The sequence below is a fragment of the Ictalurus punctatus genome, chromosome 24 (genome assembly GCF_001660625.3).
Source record: "Ictalurus punctatus breed USDA103 chromosome 24, Coco_2.0, whole genome shotgun sequence".
NCBI classification, from domain to species: domain Eukaryota; kingdom Metazoa; phylum Chordata; class Actinopteri; order Siluriformes; family Ictaluridae; genus Ictalurus; species Ictalurus punctatus.
This window is the reverse complement of record NC_030439.2, coordinates 12982167-12993111: the sequence shown is the minus strand read 5'-3', so window position 1 is coordinate 12993111 and position 10945 is coordinate 12982167.

The following is a 10945-nucleotide window of genomic DNA, read 5'->3' as shown; positions in this document are numbered from 1 at the left end:
TTGGAGTAGAATCACTTCTGAAGCTAAAAACTATGCAAAGAACCCTTGAAAAATCCTTGAAGTGTATAAATAGCTAATCTTTGAACTTGTTCTTGGTAAAGAGAGCTGATGAGAGAAATTGAAATACCTCATTCAACTGACATTTCTTTTTTAGTCAGTGCAGGATACTCTTATTCTCGTGTCTTTTTCCTCTCGGATCAACCACAAGAGACATGCGATGACATTCAAGTGTCTTTGGTAGGTTATTTGCTAAATTATTGTGATGATAATATGAGAGATTATGAACTGAAGGAACACTTGTGTTGTAAATAAGCCTAAATAGTTTTGGCATAGCCTAAATAGGCATATTTATTAGTTGCGTGTATCTCGTCACATTTTGCTGAGAGTAGGGCAAAGAGCTTTGAAGTATTCCTACAGTAATGAGCAAATTAGTTTATGTCAGTTCTTGAAATGTAACTGAAGTCAGTAAACATACACCTCTTAACTATTAGCTGAGGTGTCTATGGAGGGAAGAAGAAAGAAATCGTAGCAAATATGACTTCTTTTTCCACTTTTATTCTAATCCCTCATGAGTTAAATATACTGTTGGTATGAGCTTTAGGAAAACCATGCTGCTAAAATCCCCAACATGGCTCTGGCCCAGCCTGAGCTAGGCTTTTCATGTGGATTGAAAGTCAGAAAGAGTTTTGACGAAACGAAACAATCATTTATTAAAGCTGTAATGAGCTCACCAGTTAGCTAGCAGCATTTTCTTTTCCACAATCTTGACATATTCCATTATCAGCTTAGTGAGCATCTCTTATGAAATTGCATGCGATTAATGCTGATCAAACAGGAATAAGGAAAGTTACTCAAATATGGCAGATGCTGAGCACTCAGATTTTCCTTTTGAATAAAGCACATAAAGTGCTGCACAGGGCTCCTACGCTTACTGTTTGATTCCACTCCTGGCACTAAATATGCGGATTGGCCGCTGCTGGTACAGAGGAAGGATGTTGTCGGGCCTGAGGATTGTGGATAGTGGGGTACCAGTAGGCTAATGGAACAGTGTGCAGCATTGTTCTGGTGGCAGGCAGAGCTATGGCTCTATTTGTGGTGGGTCCGGAGTACAAAGAGGACACAGTACAAAGCAGCCTCATACCGACCTCGACATCACAGCCCACACATTCTGCCTCAGCTTTAAGGTGGGAAAGGCTCTCGGAAGTGTTCATTGTGGCTGCTCCCGTTGGCCTTGGTGCCTCTTATGTCTTTGCAGTGTGTATAATAGCCCATTGTTACAATCAAACAGCCAAGGAGAGACGTTTTACCAAAGCAGAGTTCCAGTCACGTATCTGCCGTTGTCCTGATTGTCTAACAGCTACTTATTCTTTTGCATCAATACTGTAATTACAAGTCCCATTAATCGCCTGCAGCCACCGCAGCAAGGCACCATGCGAGCTCATTTATCTATTTTGCTGTCAAACTGATAATAAAAGGCTTTTCAGATAAGGAATGGGATAAATGCATTAATGGCTGGCATAATTCTCTTTTAAGGTGAGCTGAAATACAACTTCCATTATATGATTTCCTCTTTCTCTGCATTTTAATACATTCTCCTAGGTCTCATATTGGATGAAACCAAAACATTTTAGATTGTCCAATTCCGGATAGTGTCCTTCACTTTTCCAATATATTGTCACTTAGATATAAAATCACGTCACCCCTCCTTTCTGGCCGACAATGTCAAAGCTGTACAGAACACCACATCCATATTCACGCTCTCTAATTTCCTTGCTATCTGATTGAGCCCAGGCCAGATTTCGCCCGTTTTGTCAGCGTGCAAGTTTCCCCCATCGACTCTTCTTTCTGTTCACCTCGATGTCCTTGGGCTGCCTGGTATCGCATGGTGCTTGGTCATGCAGCTTCGGAAGTCGTTTGACCCTCAAGGAGCTATGAGGTATCACTGATTATGTCTTTCAACTTAATGTGAGAGAGGCATATTATGCATTATACAGTATGGAAGACTTCACATTGTTGCAGTGAGAGATAAAGTGCTCAGATGTCGAGTATCGAGTAAAATATCTTAAACAAGGACATCTCTGAAGTCATTAGAATTTTCGAAAAGATAGCCGTTCATGTGCCACAATCTTTTGGGATTTAAATACCTGAGATAAAAATGGAAAAATATTCTGCACCAACAGTGACCGATTTCTCAGGCATAAAACTCTCAAGAGATTTTTTGTCTTTTTGCTAGAAGGTGACTTAAAATGTCATTAACCTCACTTTGAGGCAATTTGGGCCATGGTGGTGTTTTTTTTCTTTTCTTCTGGAGTGGCTGTGGGAGAGGGGCTACCCGTCTCACATGTAAAGTGAAACACGAGGGCTATTTTGAGTGCATGTGATGAATGTGGCAGTCCATAGAATCTCTGTTTTTCTTTCTTTCTTTCTCTCTCTCTCTATCTATCTCTCAGGGAGCGTGGAAGCTGAAGGTGACCTGTGGCTGGGCCAGGGGCTGCAACACAGGACATGGGAGCTGCCTCTCACTCCCGCTCGTGTCTTGTGTTGCAGCCAGTGGAACTGCTGCACTGTGCACATCACAAGGACGTCCTACATCAGAAGCTGACTTTTTTTGTGTGTTTAGCATGTACATAAATGTGCGCATTCCTAAATAAAAATTCATAAACATTTTGCTGGGTGACAGTAAGTCCATTCTAGCTGAAATAGGACTTTTTTGCTTGTATAAGCAAAGGCAAATATTGCTGCAGAACAACAGACAAGGTCAACATTATTGCACCTGTATTTGTGTGTGTGTGTGTGTGTGTGTGTGTGTGTGTGTGTGTGTGTGTGCGTGCGTGCACGCACTGCTTGTCTGCTCTTGTATTAATGGTGTATAATCTACTTCAAGGTTAGGGTTGAATAACACAGATGGAGAAACCCAAGATTGCATTCTCCGCATGTTGCTGCTCTTCCTATTCATAGTTGCCAGGCTGAGGAAGTGGAATCACGGTCAAAGTAATCATTTAAACTCACAAAACAAAGTAATTTTCTGTCAGGGTTTCACCCGATTGGAATTTAGACCCAAGAGTAAATCCAAAAAGTTTTCCAATCATGTCTAAGCTCTCTCGCTGGGTTCCGAATACAGCACAATAGAAATGGCTGCAATTTGTAGACTAACGGAGGTTAAAATCGGATCTTTTTTTCAGCGCAGCGTAACGACACAGAGGCTGATTACATAATGGCATTCAAACATACTAACAAGACGATCACAATACGTTGTTTTCATGTGTCAAAATTCATACGTTGCCATCCATTTCTTTTATTTTAATGGGTAAATTGCCAGCAATTTTTTGACACAGATGATGACCAATTTTGCAAGCAGATCAAGCACACCAGATTAAATTCGCAACACGTGTAACAGGCTCGGCACCAATCAAGCGCCTCAGTGCTGCTGATTTCTTTTTTATTCCTTGACAGACTTCTTATCTCCTACTTCTTCCTGCTACATTAAAGATTTCTCTATCCTAGCATTTCAGTCACAGTCCTTTCTGTCTAGACGGAAACTAGAGTTAGCTATATTTGCTGCCAAGATAAACTTCCCAGTTGTCCCATAACATACATATGGGACGTGTATAACAAGCACTGCTACTTGTTATACAGGGTGTCCCAAAAGTCTCCATATATACTGTAGAGGACAGTACCTATATACAGCATATATGTTTGCCAGCACCATGTCGGTTGTACCTTCGTCAGTGGATGTTCGTGGACGTCCACTCGTCCACTACTCAGTTTGTCCCCAACACTTCCATTCTTTTTGATTTTGTTAATAAGTTTGGCAACAGTTTGGTGTGTGTGATGCGATTAGCGTGTTTCCTGTTAAAGTCCATCGTAACCTTGCGAAAGCTTCCTGATCCAGCCACAAGAATGATTTCAATACATTCTTCTTTCGTCAAAGGCATTCTTAAAGGATATCTGAATATATATATATACACTAAGTATGGAGACTTTTGGGACACCCTGTAGTGCATAGCTATTGTATTGTATTGTATTGGGCAGTCATTTTTCAGTATAAACGAAGCACAGATTCATTTATTCATGCAGTCAGTCTCCTATACTGTCCGTAAATGGCAGCAGTGATACAGTGTGACATTGCATGAAATGCAGGGATTTACTTTGGATCATTGCTGCACCATGCGTTTGTACCCTTTAGTTCTGCACAAGTAATAAGTCCTATGGTTGGTCTTGTCATCCTTTGTCCTTTAGAAAGAAATATAACTAGGTTTCATCAGCGCATCAAATGCTAACACTGAGCCTGAGATTTATGGACTTAATGTATAGAGCAAATGTGGGAGTTTCCTTTTAACACATCCACTCATTGAGCTCTTTATCAGCCATTACAAGCCGTTACATTCTTTTACTCTCAATGTCAACATGCTTCACTAAAATTGTTTTTATGAACTTTTATAGTGAAAAGACCTCTCCACACCTGAGAAGGTCATTCAAGGACTCAAAAGCGTGCTCATTCAACATGCCTCCCCTGAGAGTGAAAATTGAGAAAGAGTGCTAAGAGTGATTTATTAAAATGTGAAGAGTGGAAGGTTGTAAGTTCAAATCCCAGCACCACTAAGCGCACCACATTTGGGCCTTTAAGCAAGACCATTAACCTTTATCTGCTCAAGTGTACCTTATGAATCGCTTTGGATAAAAAAGCATCTGCCAAATGACCAAATATAAATGTAAATGATCCATGATGTTAAGGCATTGAAGAAGCTGCACTTCTACCTATCTGGTGCAGTAATTAAATAAAGTCACGTAACTGTGAGGGAGAGAGATTTGGGGGTCAGAGTGACTTTGAGGATGGTTTGACGACATTGTGGCTGAGGTCCAGTAAAGGCGCCGAGGCATAGCAGGGAAGGACGCAGACAGATGTAGTTTCATCCGTACCCCTGCAGGCCAAGCTGGAGTTGCAGCCAGAGTTTGATAAGGTGCACATCACCATCTGCTCTTCTCTGTGGGCTACGAGAAGGGGAAAAAATGCAAAAATGATTGAAGGAGACAAAGTGCAATTCCCCTTCTACGAATATTACACATTATGCTCACCGAATACTAACTGGACAGGGTGTACAATGCAATAAAGAGAGCACTGAAAATACAACATCTGGAAATGTGTGGACCTCTACTGTAATATTTTGACACAGCCGTGTAATTTAGCTGCAGCATCTGCTATAATGGAAATCGACATTTTCCTTAGGCAGAAAAGTCAAAGCTTTTTTGTTCACCTCACTGTAAATGAAACAAAGTGTGAACATGGTGTGTGAAATGCAAGTGACACCTGTGCATACTAGGGGTGTAACACAATGCTACAACTTGTCTATGTATTTGTTTAGTTCTTCAAACCTTTGTATCTGTATCTGCAGTCAGATTTAAACCTAAAGTGGGCATGGCCTAATCCTGAATTCATTCATTCATTTATTTATTTTAAATTAATAGTCATTACGGTTATTATTTTTGTTCATGCCTGCCCGTAACAAATTATAACAAATTTAGCTGGTTCTATTTCCTAAAATATGAGCAAACTATTTGCCCATTTTAAATAACCATTTTAATGCCATAAAATGGCATTATTCATTCATTCATTCATTCATTCATTCATTCTTTCTTTCATTATTAGTTAATGAATGTGGTCTTTACTTGTCCTGCTAGCTTCATAACTCACTGCTCCCTGCAAATTAAAATCTGGCTCTTGCAAGTTTTCTTAGTTTGTATACAGCAGAATCCCAGTCCCATGTGAATGTTCCTGGCAAGCTTTCTTAAAACAAAGAAACAGACAAACAAATAAACAAAAAAGAGTAATGCACATCTGTATTTCTATCTGTTTAGAACATTTTTAAACCTCATTTCTGTTTATTAATGGCCATTTCTTTTACTTGTCACCTAACATATAACAAGAATCCCTTTCACTGTCAAGTCACGATTTTGTCTTATGGGGCACAAAAAGCTCATTATTCTCTGTTTCTAAGATTTTTTTTTATAACATTATATTTGCTGAGGAAGTCTTACTTACTGAAAATGATGAGTAATATGTGTTAGCTCAATAAGTAATTGTACTGCCGTTATTTAATGGGAATCCATTAACAAGTCATTGAGTACATCACAATTATTAACTGAGTAGGTGTTTTTCACTTAATCCAAAGATGATACAGAGAAGGAACTGAAATATTACAGAAAATCTCCTTGCCCATGCTCTCAAGATTGATGCATGAGATCTGTGAGGATGTGCTTTTATGGCCAGCAGCCATGAAAACGCCTCAGTAAGCACCCACGCTGAAGGATATGGTTGAGGCAACTATTGATAAATGGCGAGGAGATGAAGAACAATTCCTCCAGTGTTATCAGGAGCAACCAGACAGAGACTCAGGAGGCCCAAATGCAATGGAGTGATCGCTCTCTTTCTTACTTCCTGTCCCATAAATAAATAAATACAAACACATGAGCATAGAGTACTGCAGGAGCGTTGGGATGTTTGAATGTTTCTCTCGTGCTTAAATCCACACTTTCTTTGCACAATACAGTATTTCAGTTAATATATCAGTTACTGTTACAGTTGCTATTATTTATAGCAAGCACTACTGCCACAATACATACAGTACATAAGAATTTCAAGGTTTTTTTTCTAAGCCAGACAAAATGGAGTAGCACAATATAGAAAGAACTATGACTACTTTAAATGATTCAATAGAAGTTAAAACATTTAAGGAGGTCACATTTACCGGGTTGCAAGTTTGATATTGCATAATTCACATCCTTACTGTTGCTCACCTCTACACAGAGTCATTATATATAGAGAGAGAGTATATATGTTAATAAAGAGAGAGTTTATAAATGGAAACAGGCTAAAATTGTGAGGATTGTTTTATTTTTCATAGTGAATCCATTTTAGGCCTACTGTTAAATTGTAACTCATTCACAATATTTCCAGCTGTGCTCAGAATAGCATTATAAGGTCCATATATAAGGAAAAAAGCGGATCCCACATATCTCTTGCTTTATGTCTGGATATTATACTCTGGCTATTAAGAGTAAGACTAAAAGATACACAAATGACAAAAAGATGTTGGTTACGATGAATGCTGACATGCACCAAAACATATACAGTTATATATAAAATAGTGCCATAAAAAGTTTCTTTAGAACAATGCCATAGAAGAACATTTTTTGGCAACCTGAAGAACTTTTTGGTCTATGATTCTTTAGCCACATTTTGTTTTGCCATAATAAATGGAACAATCATTTTCTACCACAAAGGACCTTCCATGTAATGGTAAGTTTCATTGCCTTTTTCTATGATTATTATACCATCATACAACTATAAGAATAACAATAGTTTTATATCACAACAAAACATTACTATACACTATGAAACACAACTGGAGGCATTGTTATATTATTTTAGCTGTTATTAAACATACAAGCATATCATTAAATTGCACTTGAAATACCTTAAAAGCAATTTAACAAGGGGGAAAAACTTACTCTGGTGGTGTAAGCATGCCTAAGAAGGAAAAAAGCTTTATATACCAGTTAGATAGCTAGCTAGCCAGAATAGTAATTTAGCTTAACTTAACATGAAGAACTCATTATTCATTCCAATCTCAAATGGAATTAAAACATCAATTAAGACATATAAAGTGTCATGTTAGATATAGATACGGAGTAATATTTTTTCTTTCAGTTTTAATTAATCAAAACCAAACTAAATTGCACAGGGAATTGGAAATTGCACACTATAGAAATAAATAATTCAGTACAAATGAGTATATAAGAAGTCATGACGCATGAAGGACACTATGACCTTAATATGGTTAATATGACCGATAGAAAGGAATGAAGAAACTGAAGGCCACCTGAATGTATTGAAGCAAAAATCTGTTCTGGGCACTTGACATGACCTGGTGACTTCTTATATACTCATTTGTACTGAATTATTTATTTCTATAGTGTGCAATTTCCAATTGCCTGTGCAATTTAGTTTAGTTTTGATTAATTAAAACTGAAAGAAAAAATATTATAGAGTATCTATATCTAATATGAAACTTCATATGTCTTAATTGATGTTTTAATACGAATGGGTGTGTGAATGAATATGTGTTTCTGCCCTGCAATGGATTGGCAATGGATTGTCCAGGGTGTACCCCATGCTCCCTAGGATAGGCACCAGGTTCCCCGTGACCCTGTAGGATAAGCGGTATAGAAAATGGATGAATGGATGATTTCAGATATGGATGAACCTAATCAGTGGTGTCATGGTTGGATGGGGAAGGGTGTATGTGGGGGTGGGGGTTAGTGCATAAAAACTCGATATTTCCCATAACTCAGCACCCAATGCTTGATTTATATGCAATATAAAATACATTTGTAAACAATTTAAGTGTGAAGAAGCGTAACGTGGAGTAAGGAGATTGGCCTGCGACTAAAAAAATGGTTGTGTTTGCAAGGTCATCACTCTTTATATTACTCCGTGGATCGCAGGATCGATTTCAATTAAGGCAATGTGACCTCCTGAGAATTCAAATGAAATATGAAATAATTTAAATGAACAAATCGATGAATAAAATGCACCTACACGGTTTCATGCATAGAAGAAAAAGCTAATTGTGATTCTATGTCTATGAAAATGATTTAACACAGCGTTTAATTAAAATGCACCATTTGTTTACTGGATTATTACCACTAGGTGACAGCACAGTCTTAATCATTTGACTAAATCTGATCTGCTCTGGTCTGTGAGGTTATTTTAGTTTAAGCAGAGAAATTTCTATTTTGAGTCCAATGACAAAAACTCCAGAAATTACCCTTAAATAGTACATAATGATGATGGATGATGGTCCTGTCAAGAAGAGCAGATTAGAATGTTTTATATCCATTAAAAATATAAATTCAGTTGTACATATATCCATTATTCTGCAAAGACTCATAAATCCCTTAATAATTGGCTGTAATTTATGACTAATTGTTTTTTAACTCGTAAAAATCCATTCAAGAACACACATGGACTAACACAAAGGCTTCAGAGGCTGACTAGGTTTGTGCACTGAAGAAAGGCAGTAATGTAAGACATGCAACATAAACACCTGCCTTTTAAAGGTTGCTTGAGATCTTATCAGGGAAATTGAACTCTAGCACTTGCAACAAGAATCCTGGAGGAGAAAAAGAGACGTCAGTTGGCTTGAGCAAGGAGAAGAAAGAGAGGCAAAGATCACCAAACTTGGGGAAATGCCAAGTGTCACAGGTGTCTGGCAAACTCTGTGTTTGAATATTGTAATGCCCCATAGATAACAGAGGGTATCCGGCATTAGCAGGACATGTACGGAAAGGGTGGTTCCTCCATTCGTAAACAACATGGGTGAAGAATGTGGAAACCAGTTAATCCATGTACAAAAAAATGTTGGCTTATTTGAACGACTTTATTACATACTTTCCATATTCCAAATGGGTGTGAAGTAAAATTAAATTTCTGTTAATCCATTTTCTATATATAAAAAAACACTGTTATGCAAAAAAAAAGCTTTTAGTTAGAATTGTATTCAAATAAAACAACCACACACTGACTAGTGACAAATTAAAGGATGAAAGAGCACGTGTTTTGTTTTGTGCTGCTTGATTTGTTAAAATTTGTCCCCTTAGAGTGAATGCTCACTGTAATTCTAGTACAAAATGATCAGCCTTTCCCCACTGTAGACTCTCCTGTTCTTGGCTAGCAGGTCGTTCCAGCTTGACTCCCAAGCAAACAAAGAGGAAACAAAGAGCGATTAGTTGCTCTGGCAGCATTTCTTTTCAACTTGTCAACTAAATGCTGTCACATAACAAATTGTTTTGTGGTTTAGTGGCTTCTTGATTGTAGTCAAGTATTCCTAAAATTCCAGTGTTCATGTACACACTTCCGCCTCACATCTCCGGGGTCCGAGTCCCTCTGGGGCCATGTGTGTGCGGAGTTTGCATGTTCTCCCCGTGCTGCGGGGGTTTCCTCCGAGTACTCCGGTTTCCTCTCCCAGTCTAAAGACATGCATGGTAGGCTGAATGGCGTGTCCAAAGTGTCCGTAGTGTATGAATGGGTGTGTGAGTGTGTATGTGATTGTGCCCTGCGATGGACTGGCACCCTGTCCAGGGTGTACCCCGCCCTGGGATAGGCTCCAGGTTCCCCGTGACCCTGAAAAGGAGTAAGCGGTAGAAGATGGATGGATGGGATGGATGTACACACTTCTTGAGGCCTTCCAGTAGAGCGAACCAGTAAGGTTTTTAAATTTACAACAGCGCATTTTCAGTGTAGAAGAGGTATTCATTTTAAAGCAGACTAATTAATAGAAGTTATGGGAAAATTATGTAACATCAACCCAAGACTATTAATATATTGTAACACCAAAAATGTGTAACATTGCTGTTCAGTCCTAGAGTTTTCTGCAGGTTCTTCCCACCTCCTAGAAAATACCAGTGGTGGACAGAAGTATCTTCTGGTAGACTGGTCCCCCAAATGATCTTTAGGCATGTCTTTGTGTGTGGTGCCCAGTGATGGACTGGTGTCTCATTTAGGACATATTCCTGCTTTGCCCCAGTGTTCCCAGAAAAAGCTTTGTATCCACTGCCACCCTGATTAGAATAAAATGATTACTGAACATGAATCATCCAAGCTGGCAATGGGAATACTATCTCTCTATCTACTACCTACAGTGCTGTGAAAAAGTATTTGTCCCATCCTGATTTATTCTGTTTTTGTGTCTCATAGTAAATTGTTTCAGAAATTAAAACAAAATCTAAGATAAAACAAAGGCAACCTTAGTGCTAAGTTTCAGGCATGATCTCTGGGTCTCAATTCTGAAGGTGTCTGGTTTGTGTCACGATGTACCGGAACCAAATTGTTTTATGTTTGTGGAATGTGTTGTTTTGAGCATTTCTAATCACCCCGCCTTTCGTC